At 37.9% G+C, this 13695-nt stretch overlaps 1 long non-coding RNA gene across 1 annotated transcript; it reads left to right on the top strand.

The window, feature by feature from the left end:
• On the top strand, positions 1-12283 carry LOC124286319. The gene is made up of 3 exons (XR_006901007.1): positions 1-11; positions 2220-2229; positions 12167-12283. It is a non-coding gene; the product is annotated as an uncharacterized LOC124286319 (long non-coding RNA).
• Positions 12284-13695: the final 1412 nt, after the last annotated feature.

Raw genomic sequence — 13695 nt, 5'->3', positions numbered from 1 at the left:
AATGGACACATGTGTGTAGTCTGACGTCTTTCTTAATCGAAGAGCAAGGTTCCATTCTTACGGTGTGACAGTACTCACTTCATGAAATTGCGACTTTTTAAAGGTTATAGGACGTTGGTGTCCTCATATAAGTCAGTTTTGATAATACCAATTTTGATGCCATTTTTACAATCTCGTGTGTTTTCCTTTGTTGGTGTCGGAACAATCTTCAAATTATATATTGGTACAATTATTCTTTCTTCTTGAACTTCATATGGCCGGCGTCTTCAGAATGTCATGAATAGAACACGATAGTTGTTTTGTCCAAAATGATGAAGGTATCGTACGGTTCCGTTTAGAAAACATAATCAGCCACATGTCCTGGTGGGTGATATGTGCATAGCATTCTTATTGTTGACGAGTGTACTTTTTAAATACAATTTGACATTAATAGACATCAACAGGGGTCACTGGCGTTTTCCATTTCTCTAATATGATATTGTTTCAATATTTTTCTATCACTTAACAGTCAAAAATGACTGCATGTTAATGGTCACTGAAATGTAAGGCTGGGATTGTGTGTTGTTATGAACCTATAGCTTATCAATAAAACACATCCAAGACTCACAGAATCTGATTTCTTGAATATCTTCTCGGAGGTACGGACACCTTGTATCATAATGGTCTTTCAGAATATATGCCATTTACATTCACTAGGCTAACTAAAATTGGAATTGCAAAAAAGGCATTCCGTATCCCAATATACTCTGCTAACAGAGTGGCTTTTTTACCCCTGGTGATGTGTTGCTACTGTAAATGTAAGCGGCACGATAATGTGTTTAAGAAATATAATCAAATAAGCGAACATGGCATTGCTCCTTCTGCTTTGACACCGACGGATAATTAGTCTTTATGTGTCACGACTATTATAAGTCGACATCAGGCCCCTGTCAAATGTCAATATGAACTTTACATTTCTATAGTGTGGTAACGTAAAAGAATAAACTGATTTTCATTCATAATTAAAATGCAATTTAATTCAAACAGTGAAAGAGACAATTGCTTTGGTCGCATTTGATAAATGAGGCATCTTTGTATAATTGTTCTCACCTGTGTTATTTGCCTGATACGGAACTGACATACCTTTCACATTGATATCAGTCTTTAAAGTATTAGAGAAGCTGCAAACGAGCTAGTTAAAACACTCACTTCGTAGGTTGATAGGAAGGCCATTGACTGGAAACAATGTCTACTTGTTCTTCTTGCAATGCTCATTAAGGTTAACCAGATCTTAGGCGTTCACGGTACAGAGAAAAATATGTTAGAGATATAGTTTTTTTGTTACCTGGTGTAAATCTAAGTCGTCTTCAACGATAGTCCAAGAAGACGATTCTCAAAAAAACCCCAAGTACCTGCCACAATGTAAATAAGTGGTATTGAGGCGGGTTCTTGAAGTCCTGAATGAAGTACAGCCAGTGCTCATGTTTTACCCACCAATACGGTCACCAGCACCATCAACCTGTAATCCATCCAATGTGACAATCGTAATAGCTAATATATGGCATTATCATACGGTCGATGGTGTTCCTTGCTTGAATGGTCATGTCCTACGTGCACGTGTTACTGAGTTTGAGCAACAACTTGGATTGTCGTACTTCGAAAAAGAAGGTTGCAACAGAAGAAACATATCCGCCTACACCTTTATTGTCCATAGTTATTCTAGAGAAAGGAAGTGTTTAGGTTGTAATCCTGTGATAATAAATATCTTCGCAAATGGATAACGAAACAAAATGGAACAGGAACATGCACCCACTTCACAGGATAATATGGTCATTAGGATATATCATTACTAACCCTTGTAAATCAGAATATTGAATGTTGTGAACTGGAAAACTATGGGATTCAATGTTACATTTGTTTATTATGGAACATCATAAAAATGCAAAACATGTATGTCAAGTCTGCATTCAATCAATAGTGGTTATCGTTTGATCCGTTGTACACCCGTTCAGTGCAACGTTTTAAGGACGTTGAAAGTTACATCATTATATATTGGTGGACACTATGGTGTACTGGCTTTGACTTCATTGATATTGCATAGACACCACACCACTCTAGAGTAGAGAAAACATCCAGGATTGAAGTGGACGGAGGGAATATATGTATGGTGTGGTGGGTGAAAACAGACGCTAGACAAGTCGTATAAGGAATGTGAGGACACGTGGCGTTATAATCACGAGTATGTATCATGTCTGAAAATCTATTACGTTTCCACATATTATGACAGACAGGCAGAGTAATCAATACCTACCTTAGTACTTATAGCCAGTCATATCAAATTTGGGACTCATTAGATCAGGAAATTTCTGAAGCTTTATTAAATTGTGTCAAACTTTATTTATAGTATCCACACAAGGTACGAATATGTATTAGTGTCAGTGTTTCTCATTGAGACCAAATCTTGTCATTGAAGTCTAATAGCATGTGTCTGATTGATTGACATTTGGTACAAAATGCCGAAACAGCTAAAGGACAAAACCGATAAAATGTATACCATGATTACCAAGACAATAGCCATAGCCTAGCTGGTATCCACACATACATCATACCATTAACAATTCAGTCTATAAAGAAAGTAAGCTTCATATGAATATTGATTCACAATTCATTTTGACAAACTGAGTTCCAATTTTTTTGGACAGTACTGAATTGTCACACAAAATGTTTATATGAACAGATAGAGATAAAGAGTAAGAATAACTGAAATACGTATTTGTAGACAACATTGATAGATTGTATGGATTCCGAAAACAGCCAAGATAATTTAACCAGATAGTATTAGGAAACGCCCCCACGCTATAGGTCACGTTTGGGCATGACCGTAAAACCTGAGGACATGTCCATTGCTCATTTGTATCGGATTCCAAAGCTCCATAACAAACCGTGCAGAGAATTCCTGGGCCCAACAAACGTACTGTCATACCCCTGGCTCTGATTAACCATGATCCTGAATATAATCAAGGACGGAGTTTTCCCCCCGTTTTCATAGAGAGTATTTGATACAGGTGGACTAAATGCTATGTAGATTTGCTTGCTGGTTTATAATCTCAGAATCGAACCGAGTTCAATTCTGTCTGAACACTGGATTCTTCTACTTCGCTATGCCTGATCACAAATGTAGGAAAACTTCATTCTCAGGGATTTTGTTACATGTTCGTTACATATCAAAAGAGGTTCAAAACAGTTTGGGGGCGGTGGGGTAGCCTAGTGGTTAAAGCGTTCGCTCGTCACGCCGAAGACCCACATGGATAATGTTTTGTAATAACCTTGTGCCACTTGTTTTCAATGACACCATGAAGAGTTATAACGACAGCAATTACTGCGACCGAACACACGATGCAAACCCCAAAACGTTGAGTAATAAGAGTGATGTTTGGTATGCCTGTGTTATTAATGGAAAGAGCTAAACCTAAAGCTGACGATTGTACCTGTTCATGAACTGTTACGGGCTATCAGACGACACATAAACACACAACACAACTCTTGGTCATGCGGCTCATTTTCTATCCCCAGTGTACATTTTTAACTGAAATACATAAAACAGAATATCACACAGCGGAACATTATCTGATGAAAATATATTCTCTGCGCAGTTTCTGAACAAACCACTGTGTTTCTTACTTCCTCGTGATTGTAGAACACAAAAGCAAAAGCTGACGAACATTTTAAGCTATAGAAAGTCATTTCGTGTTAAGGATGACAGAGCCTTTGGACGCAAAAGTGTGATATTTGAGAAGTTTAAGTCAGTTATGTCATAAAACGTGCAAATGAATTCTTAGAAAATGGATGTAGTTTTCTCCAGCCTAGACCTTCGTACACTGACGGAGCTTTGGAATAGATGGAGAATGCATCGTAAAGGTTACACAGACTAAAATTGTCATAAATTTGTCATTGATGGTCGTTACAGTGACACAAAAAGGTCATATGTTGTATAATGATGAAGAATGTGTAAAATAATTCTGTGTTAGTGCATTAAGATGCTACATGTAATCATTATTTGTGGATACACATTTGAACTGAACTTGAGATTATTCAAATATTTGATATTTAAATGGTAATTACAAGTGATGTTCATTCATGTGGCAATATTCATGGATGTCAACTTCTATTATTATCAGAAACACGACGTATTCTTACTCCTTCATCAGGTGATAATGTTCGACGTCTTTTGTTGCTTCTTATGAGGAAATGCATTATTTCTACCATACATATGAAATGTCTGTTGCAGCAAGTGTGCAGAAATAAAATAATTCGTGGCTCCAAACAGATCGTGGTTATCCAAACATTTATTTAATCTAACTATACTTTATTAACAACAGCACATATTTATTTAGTGTTTTCACTGGGTTAGGTCTTTGTGTGTACTATTAACAATGCTTACCTTCTTCTCTAACTGATTTTCTGTCCTAAAGAAAAACCTTTTTTTTTACAATACACCAACAGTCAATAACAGAAATTACACTTGTTTTTCATGCACGTGAAATATTCCTCTCAACCTTAAATGCTATTATCCATGGACAACATAAATCTCTGCAATCCTACCCTAAAACACTTGCAAGACTTACACCAGGGCTTCGAGTGAATTCAACAAGAGTCAAAACTTTTGTACAATATCCTGTTTATCAAAGAGCCACAGGAAGTACGTTGATTACTCTAATCTTCCCTGTACAGCCTTTGGCACACTTGGGCCAGCCACCGTCACTTAAAAGTAACCCCAATGCTTTCAAGCATGTTTTCAGCATGGCATCTAAAGGTAACTGTTGATAGACTTACAGAACAAAATATAACATATCAACTTTGAACATCTAAACTTGCATATTGTCGCTGACGTGAACTGATGTTTTCAAGCGTATGTCTGTGACATGACGCCTCAAAGTCGACCATTATGAAAAAAATAAATATTTAACATACACAAAATACATCTCTTTTCAAAGAGCATATTCACAATCGTAATCGACAGAGTGTGTGTGCCTTTAAACTAGTGCTGTTATAATAAGCACCGTGAGACTGACTGAATCGTATTGAACCCAGCAAGTCATTGACACAACTTCTTTGCCTGTCTTCACTTTCTACTGAACGGAATACCGTTTCACCGTGACTCGGTCTATTGTAATAAATAGGATAGTAGTTCCTTTCTTTTGATGTCGCATTGCAAGAAGCCACTAACGGTATCCTCAAGCTTGAAAAATGCCACGATGATATAAACTACCTCAGTGACCAAGACTTTCGCTTTGATTAGCCTCGTAGGGTTTGGTTAATTTTCGTTGATGATTAAATAACATCATTTCCTCTTTCAATGTAACTCATATTTTGAAAGATCTATCTGACTCTAAATGGTCAATAACAATTGGGGATGCAACTTACCGAACATTAAAAGAGTGGTAAAGGTGCTACCCATTTGATGTAATATGGTTTTGTTCAGATTGGACAAATAAACATTCTTCAACAGTAAGAAACGCACAAGCGTTTTCAGCAGTTCATTTTGATATATTTTGACAGCAATATTCATTAAGACAATTCCAAGGTTTGAATCCCGTTAATCATGTCGTGGTTGTTGTGTATTGAGCGCATCCCAAAATGTGTTTGTAATCGATACATGAAAAATGCATGCAGAAAAGGTTTTCCTCGCAATGCACATGCAATGTGTCGGAAACAAGAGTAGAGACCTCGACTACAAAAGACCAAACCAAATTTATCATTTCATTTCGAAATCTACGACGTAAACGATGATAAAAAAAGCCAAGATTGGATGATACTGACTGAAATATCGCCACTGGACGTTCGGAAGCAGGGGAGTCCCAGTCTGCAGTTGCAAGACACTTCAACTTCAACCACAGCACCATATCTCCATTATGGCATCGATATACCAGCTTTAATTCGGCCCAAGATCGTTCCAGGAGTGCATGGAAGACCAAGAGTTACCACTCCTGCTCTGGACCGATTCATCCGGGTGTTTCACCCCTACGTCACCGATTTGCAGCAGCAGCGGACACTGCAGGACACGTGCCTGGTCTTCGAAGAATTTCCGACCAAACCATCAGCAATCGTCTGTGCGAAGTGGGGGTTCGAGCACATCGACCAAACGTTGAACCTGTCCAGACACGACTACACCGACGATGACGTGTCCAATGGTGCAACAGGGTACAGGCAAGGAACCTTGGGAACTGTCGACGCGTTTGGTTCAGCGATGAATGGGAAACGGGATGAAAGACAAAGTGTCTATCAACGTCTATACGAACGTTTTGCGCCGAACTGCGTTCGATAGGTGGACAAGGGTCATGTCCTACGCAGGTAGATCAGAGCTAGTGGTGGTTCAAGGCAATCTTGCTGCAAATCGCTACATCGACCAAATATCCTGCGACCTTCCCTCCTCTATGTGTGACAATTGAGGGAGAAACAACGATTGCGATAGCGATAGTCTATTGCGACCAGCTATTGCAATACTATGTTTCTTACGTCTATGCATCCTTTTAACATCTTCAGACTCCTCTTCTCCTTCGTCATGCGCACTAATGAGATGCACTTGGTGTGTGTCATCAGCCCCGCCGTGGCAGTGACAATGTGTCATTGGCATATCCGGCCTTTGGTCTTCAGAGCTCCCTTCATCGCCCAAGGCTCGTGGAAACCATGCTAGTATAACCATAAAACCTCTCCGACTTGTCGTTGTCGTTGGCCCAGAAAATGGCATATCGCACGTACAGCAATCCATGCGCAGTATCATGCTGGTCGTGGGTTCTTCATCCTAGTTTAACTGTAATTATGATTCTTGGATCCTCCGCAAAACCCAGTGATGTTACTGAGTTTCTCCTAAAAAGCGATGTTCAACCAAATAAGTCGCTGTGATGCCGACGTTTGATTTATGAGTAATACCTGTTTTCTTTGGTTAGTCATGGAAGACAGCACTTTGGTAGTTGCAATAGTGGAAATCTACTAAAATTAATTAACAGCTCAAGTCTATGTATGTCATCATCCGCACCCCGAATTCGCGTCTGAACTTACAAATGCAGGTAGATACATAAATGCTTACTCAGACATTACACAATCTTATTTACAAAGTGGTCAAATGTAACACATGTTACATTTGGGATAACACTTTCCAAGTAAAGTACAGATTCTAGTACTTTTGTTGGGTGGAGTTCTGATTCTGGTTAAATGTTTCAATCTTGGAATCAACCTGTAACAATTTTAGGCATTTTAGATTTGCTGTGATGTGATTTGTTTTATCATGAACGATAATGTTTTTGTATCCCTCTCACGGAACAATTTTGAACTAAACAAACTAAAATAATTTGCTGTTTCATATTGAATCCAATTATGTTCTGTTTAATGACGATCTTTGAATATTTCCCATAGCTTTATTTGCCAATTCACATGTAAGCCAGTTTACTGCCACCTATCGGTTGTAGGTTTCAATGAAAAAGATGTGAGGTCATTGTACTTTTGTTGTTGTTTGATAATGGTTATTTCTGAAGTCAATGAGTATTTTAGTCATTAATCACTCAGCTTGGACACGGAATTTATATTCTGATTCTTCAAGAATAATGCGTCACACACCACATGCAATTTGTCTAAATACACACGTGCGATTACATCGTTTAGTGGATAATCGGCACAGCTGCCCTGTGCAGAAATATAACAAAAGAAGCTCTGTTTATGTTGCCTGTGGCACGCACGTACACGCAAACACACACACAAACATTTGTCTACTTTAACATATCTATTACTGATCTACATTTTTGTACATATACTCAGCCAACGGCTGAACATTTTACGCTTCATAGTGATTGATAAATGCATCACGGTGATCTCTGTTTGTTTTTGTTTTTTAACGCTGCAATCATCAATATTCCAGCTATATGGCAGCAGTCTATAAATACCCTTGTCTGGACGAGAGAATCCAATGATTAACAGCATGAGCATCAATCTGCGCAACTGGGATACACTTCTATTACTGATCTATATTTTACATATAGTTTACGCTTCATAGTGCTTCATAAATAGATTTCTCTGATATAATCAGAAGCGTACAGAATGCGTACAAATGATTTCAATTAGTTGCACATTCCGATGAAACGGCAAAGCTACCTCAAAACATATATTTTGCCATATCGATCAACAAGTACTTGATCACTTTATTCAGAATTGAAGGCCATGTGGCCAAGAGTACAACAGGTAATACAACATTGTCATGGTGTGTAGAGTTGAAATATAATTCATAATACAATTCTTTTAAGTTTTGCTTCAGGAATATACATATTCCTTTAAGAACAGTGACACTGTGTATCTTCATAAGGGCTCGGAATTTGACAATTGAAGGTGGGCTGAAGAAATAGGCTGGAATACATTGGGATCTGCATCGGTTATAAAATGGACATATTAGCAGCAAGTGATATTCGTCTTCAAGCACGTTTAAATCACATTTGTTACAAACAAATTCTTTATTAGGGACAATTATCTTTGAAAAACGGTGCTTTTGTATATTCAAGTTATGTGATTGGCATCGGAATTTGATCAACATTCGCATAAGATCTTTGTTTAATGCGCCACAGGAAATATACAGTTCAGGTTCAAGAAGTGACAAGGGAGCGGGTATTTTAAGTTGGATAACTTGTCCCCAATCCCTTTCACATTTGTGAATAAAATATGTTTAAATCAATCAGAAGTGACTTAAATGTACTATAATTTACAAGAAATGATGAGTTTCTTATTTTACTATTCCAGTGCTGTATATTAATATCTATACAGCGTTGTTTGAACTCAAACATTGAAGTGATTTACATCGCCACAATCTTGGGCTAACCAGACATAGGAGAAACCTGTAGTAGATAGAAGCATTCGAACATGTGAAACCCATTTTGTGCCTCCGTTATCATCATAGGCTTTCATCATCTTATAACAGACATTTGGGTATCTATTTTGGTCCATACGAATAATTCGGCACCAATATTTAATACACCTTGAAAAGTAATGTCCACACAAGTTATATCTGCCAATTTCTCCAAGTACAGGACATGATGCAGTTTTTTTACTGACTGACAGAAATCTTTTATAGTACTCACTATGAACCTTTTCAATACACGTTCTATAAGTATAGCCCCAAATTTCACTTCCATATCGATCAACAAGTGGTACAAGGAAGGGTTACTCTGGATTGCCTTGTTCATTCCAAAAGTGGAGAGTCTTGGACCCGTGTGTGCAACAATTACTTGTTTGCTGTTTGTGTACCTCACAGAATACACGATGAAGGTAATACTTGGTACTATGTGTCACTCGTATCAATCATAAAAACAAATGACACTGACTGTGACGTCAGTTCCGCTGTAATTACACCGGAAGTTCTACTTCCCACTATCCCACTGGAGCTTATGTTCAGCCTTCAAGGCCGCTTCATTTGCAGCAGGATTAATGAACGCGTATGAAGAAAGTAGACCAGAATGATCACAACTGGCCTCGGGGAAGGTTCTAAATGATTTGCTGATAAGCTCACCATCACATGGTCCTATGCATAATAAATATTCATATAATTTGTGATGTGGCCGCCGTCATTGGACGAATGGTAATATCTGTCAGAAGTAATTGTTGTTTTGACGCCGAAAAGGAGGACTAGCCATCTCCCGTTGGTAACGTTGCCATGAAGAGCATCAGCACTTTTATGGCGGTCATTAAATGGTTCTAGAATGTGTACGCTTGTCGCATCGATTGAGATGTTTGTGGTCATCTCATACTGGGCTTTGCGTATTGTAGTAAGTGATATACTCAAGGGCCAAAACATTCTAGACATTCATAACCAATGGTCTGTCGAGATCTCGTTACTTGTGAAAGAGCGGGAAAGGATATCTAGGTTTCATCAGTACGAAGATAGGGGAAAGGCAATCTACATTTTGTGACAACTAAAACAGGAAAGGAGGTCAACTACACGCAGATGTAGATCTCGTCACTTCAGCAAAAGTGGGAACGTTAATCTCGGTCTTATTACTACTGGTTGTCTTTCTTCCCCAAATCATCCCTTCTACGAATTACAAGACCACAAAGTGAATCAGTAACAACGTGAACGAAAAACTGCATCACTCTGAGTGGGAAACTCTGACATTTAAAGTGATCCGTGTGATATAGTTCTTCATTTTGTTAAACATGTTTTCACTTTCAATAACATCTTTAGTTTATTATTTAATGAAACGTCGACAATGGCTTGCAAAATTGCAACGTTTGGAATTAATACATTAATGATATGGATGAAAGCATCGTGGTTAGCCTTTTAGCGTAAACTTACCTTTACGAAGCAATCGTTTATTTGGAAGTCAAAGCACCAGTATCTGAAAGGCAGGGAACTAATTCTCACTTTTCACTGAGTGAGTCGAATTACAAACTTAACGCTGCTCATGATCCTTAGTTTATCTTGTCCCTTATCCATGTTCTTCAGTTTCACGGCCACAAAACAATGTCTGCGGAAGTATATTTACAGGTCAACACAGCATATCTAGAATCAACACAGCACTGAAATGGATCACACTGACTGACTGACTAACTTTTAGCAATCTGAATCACGGCTGGGGACAAGAAATGGGCTTCACACATTGTACCATGATTGAATTCGGTGTTGAATATTACACCACCGCCCCATATTCCATCACAAGGGATAACTATTTCAAATCACGAACTATGAAGGATCTTTTAAATAATATAAGTTCTCATTTAATTATTGCATTTTTAAAAGAATTAGCTTTGTTGAATGATTTGTAAATAGATGCATATTTTATTATTGGTAGTTTAAATTAGTAACTGAGATTGTTAGTGGCTGTACCCTCAAAGGGGGTTGAAGTAGCGTAAAATTATTGTCCTCCGGAGACGGTACGTAAGTCCCGAAACATTCAACGGAGATTTATATTTACCAGCTGTTTTAAATGTAGTATTTTTGTCATTTTAATTTAGGCTAAATTTGACTTCAATCGCCAGCGGCTGAAGGGATGATATAAATCCAGCTAGGGTCCATGCAGGTAGCAAAAGCACTGTAAGTCCCCATGGTCCCTAGTATGGTGATCTACCTTCAGTGGTTGGCGATGTATAGCCAGTTTTTATATTGTATTGTCCAAATAGTGCTATTAGTTTTAAATTTCCACACTAGTTTTAGTTGTAATTGTGATATTCTAGTTGTTTTACTGTCCTTTGCAGACAGGTTTTTATAATATACACATATTACATTTCAATGTCAAATAGGTTCTCGTCACGATATCGCTGAAATATTGCCGATGTGCCGTTAAATATTGACTCACTCACTCTAACCTTTCTGTGAAGTTTCTATGCGATCGTAATTCAAATTTCTATTGTTCATCAGCCATAACATTTTGGAATTTTTCGTCCGAATATGTTTACAGCAACACTATTTTGAGACTATCCTTAATGACTCGGTGGATGGGAATGTTATGTGAGACAGTGGTATGAAATGAAACATAGGTGTGTATCATGAGTAGACATTGATGTGCCTCTAAGGCTGGCATGCCTCAGTGATATCTGTATGGTTGTCTGTTCACAATTATCTGTTAACTGTTATCTATCAAGCGTAATTTGACTTAAGTCAATGTATCGTCATTATGAAGTAATGCATTTAAGAAATACAGTTCGCTCGACCACCATGTATAGTGTGTTAAGCATCCTCGTGCTTTAACTATAATAGTTCAGGGCGAAAGTGTGCTTTATTACACTATACAAGGTGGTAGAGCGAACTGTATTTCTTTTCTAAGATGCCAAATTTAATACTTTCTAAGGATAATTACTATTAATCTACTGGCAGAAAACAAACGACGGTGTCGGTGACCTAAATGAAGAATCCTCGCACAGGGCTAACTGGCGCGCTGTTCTATTGACGTGTCTGCCCCCTACGTTAAGACGAACGTTCGGGTTAAATATCTTCTCTAAATTATTTTAATTACATCTGTGATAAACGTAAACCATATGGGGCAAAATGATCAGTACATCCAGGTGAAGCTGACTGGTCAAGCGACATTCCACGATTGCATTGTGGGGATGTAAACATTGCGAAGGTTACCGTGTAGCTGTACAATTGTGAGTCGAACTGAGACATTTTATCCGTCGGAAAACATAAACGTAATGTTTCCACCAGTGATGTTAGCCGAGTGAAGCAACGGCAAACCAAGAAACGAGATGCATAGGAGTAGTTTACTGTTGGAAGCTGTACGAGGCGATGACAGTTGACATCCATCGTGACGTCGCTTACATTGTGACGTAATGCAAAAAACGAGGGGCAGACTAGAATGGCACAGTGACGCCAATACATTGTGACGTAATACAAAAAGAGCACGTTATCGTCTGATAAAGTACTGTCGGCGTCTTTATCTTTCACCGAAGCATCTTAGAATCAAGGATATTAGACTAAAATAGAATAAGACTCAGGATTCAAAGATTAGATGTGATGCAGTATTGAACGAAAAGTTAATTAATTCGCACTTAATGGTAACTACGTGCAGCAAATTGCTTTTGACAAAAGTGAATAGGACGTTCCTTAACTACTTAGATATCTATCTTCCGGGATTCAGGACAAAAGCAAAATGTCATCTCATGTTTACTGAGATAACAATATATTAAAAACGTTGAACTCTTCAACAATAACATCTATGTACAATTTTGGCTAAAACATGCGTAGAAGTAGACATTCCTATCTTGCGGATCGACTTCTTTATGCATTTGAATTTAAATGTTTCCTCGGGCTTGCAAAGTTCAAAACAAATCGATTTCGGCAAGACGCTTGAGCTATCCATCAATAATCAGCAAGTTGCCACTTCCCCTTTAATGATTTCCCCAACTGAACTAGAAATAAGAAAAGGTTCAGAAAGACAGAAAACTGCCCACTGGGCTGTTCAACAAGAAGAATGATCTCACTATTCCAATGGTCAACTTTCCGTCTGTGACAAGCAATATTTCCACAGCTCCAACCTTGTACATGCATTTCACAACTGAGGTACAATAACGCATGCACTTTCTACCAGGATTTCAAACAGCGGCATCCCACTCAGTGTTGTAACATTCAAGACCTTCGGAAGTTTCATGGAATAAGTGACGAGGACATTTTATAGTTGAACGTCTCGGCGACAGAAATAATGTACAGTACAATTACCAACTTTGACTTGTACGATATTTTCCAGTGTTTTCAGGTGACCATTTCATTCGCATTTAGCTTTTGTATTTGACGGGTGCCATCGGTTGTGCAGCATACAACTTGACAGTGATTCGTAAACTCATGATATAATCGCAATGGTACAATCGACAATCTTGGCAGAAATATAATAGTAGATTTTGAAAGGGTCATTATTAAGGTTTATTAAGATATAACGCCACTTCATTCCAGTATCATGTATATCATTCCGTGGTATCAATTAAGGAAAATGTGTACAGTCTGCTTTCACCAATTTGCTAAAATATCATAACACTAACAGATATACAAAACTCATATCTTCTTGTATATGAACAATTATATTTATTAATAAGTGGTTCGACTTTGAACAAACAATATACGGTAAACAATAACACGTTTATTTATTTTCCTTATGCTTTTAGTGTCAGCTTAAATAATTTGATGCACTAGTTAGTTGAATACAAAACAACTGAAAGAAGCGTTAAATGTTTCAGTTGGACTTATCCAAA

This window comes from Haliotis rubra, unplaced genomic scaffold (assembly GCF_003918875.1).
Source record: "Haliotis rubra isolate DU_JTF1 unplaced genomic scaffold, ASM391887v1 Scf38, whole genome shotgun sequence".
Taxonomy (NCBI): domain Eukaryota; kingdom Metazoa; phylum Mollusca; class Gastropoda; order Lepetellida; family Haliotidae; genus Haliotis; species Haliotis rubra.
Note: the sequence above shows the minus strand (reverse complement) of the source record. Positions and strands in the feature narration are given on the sequence as shown.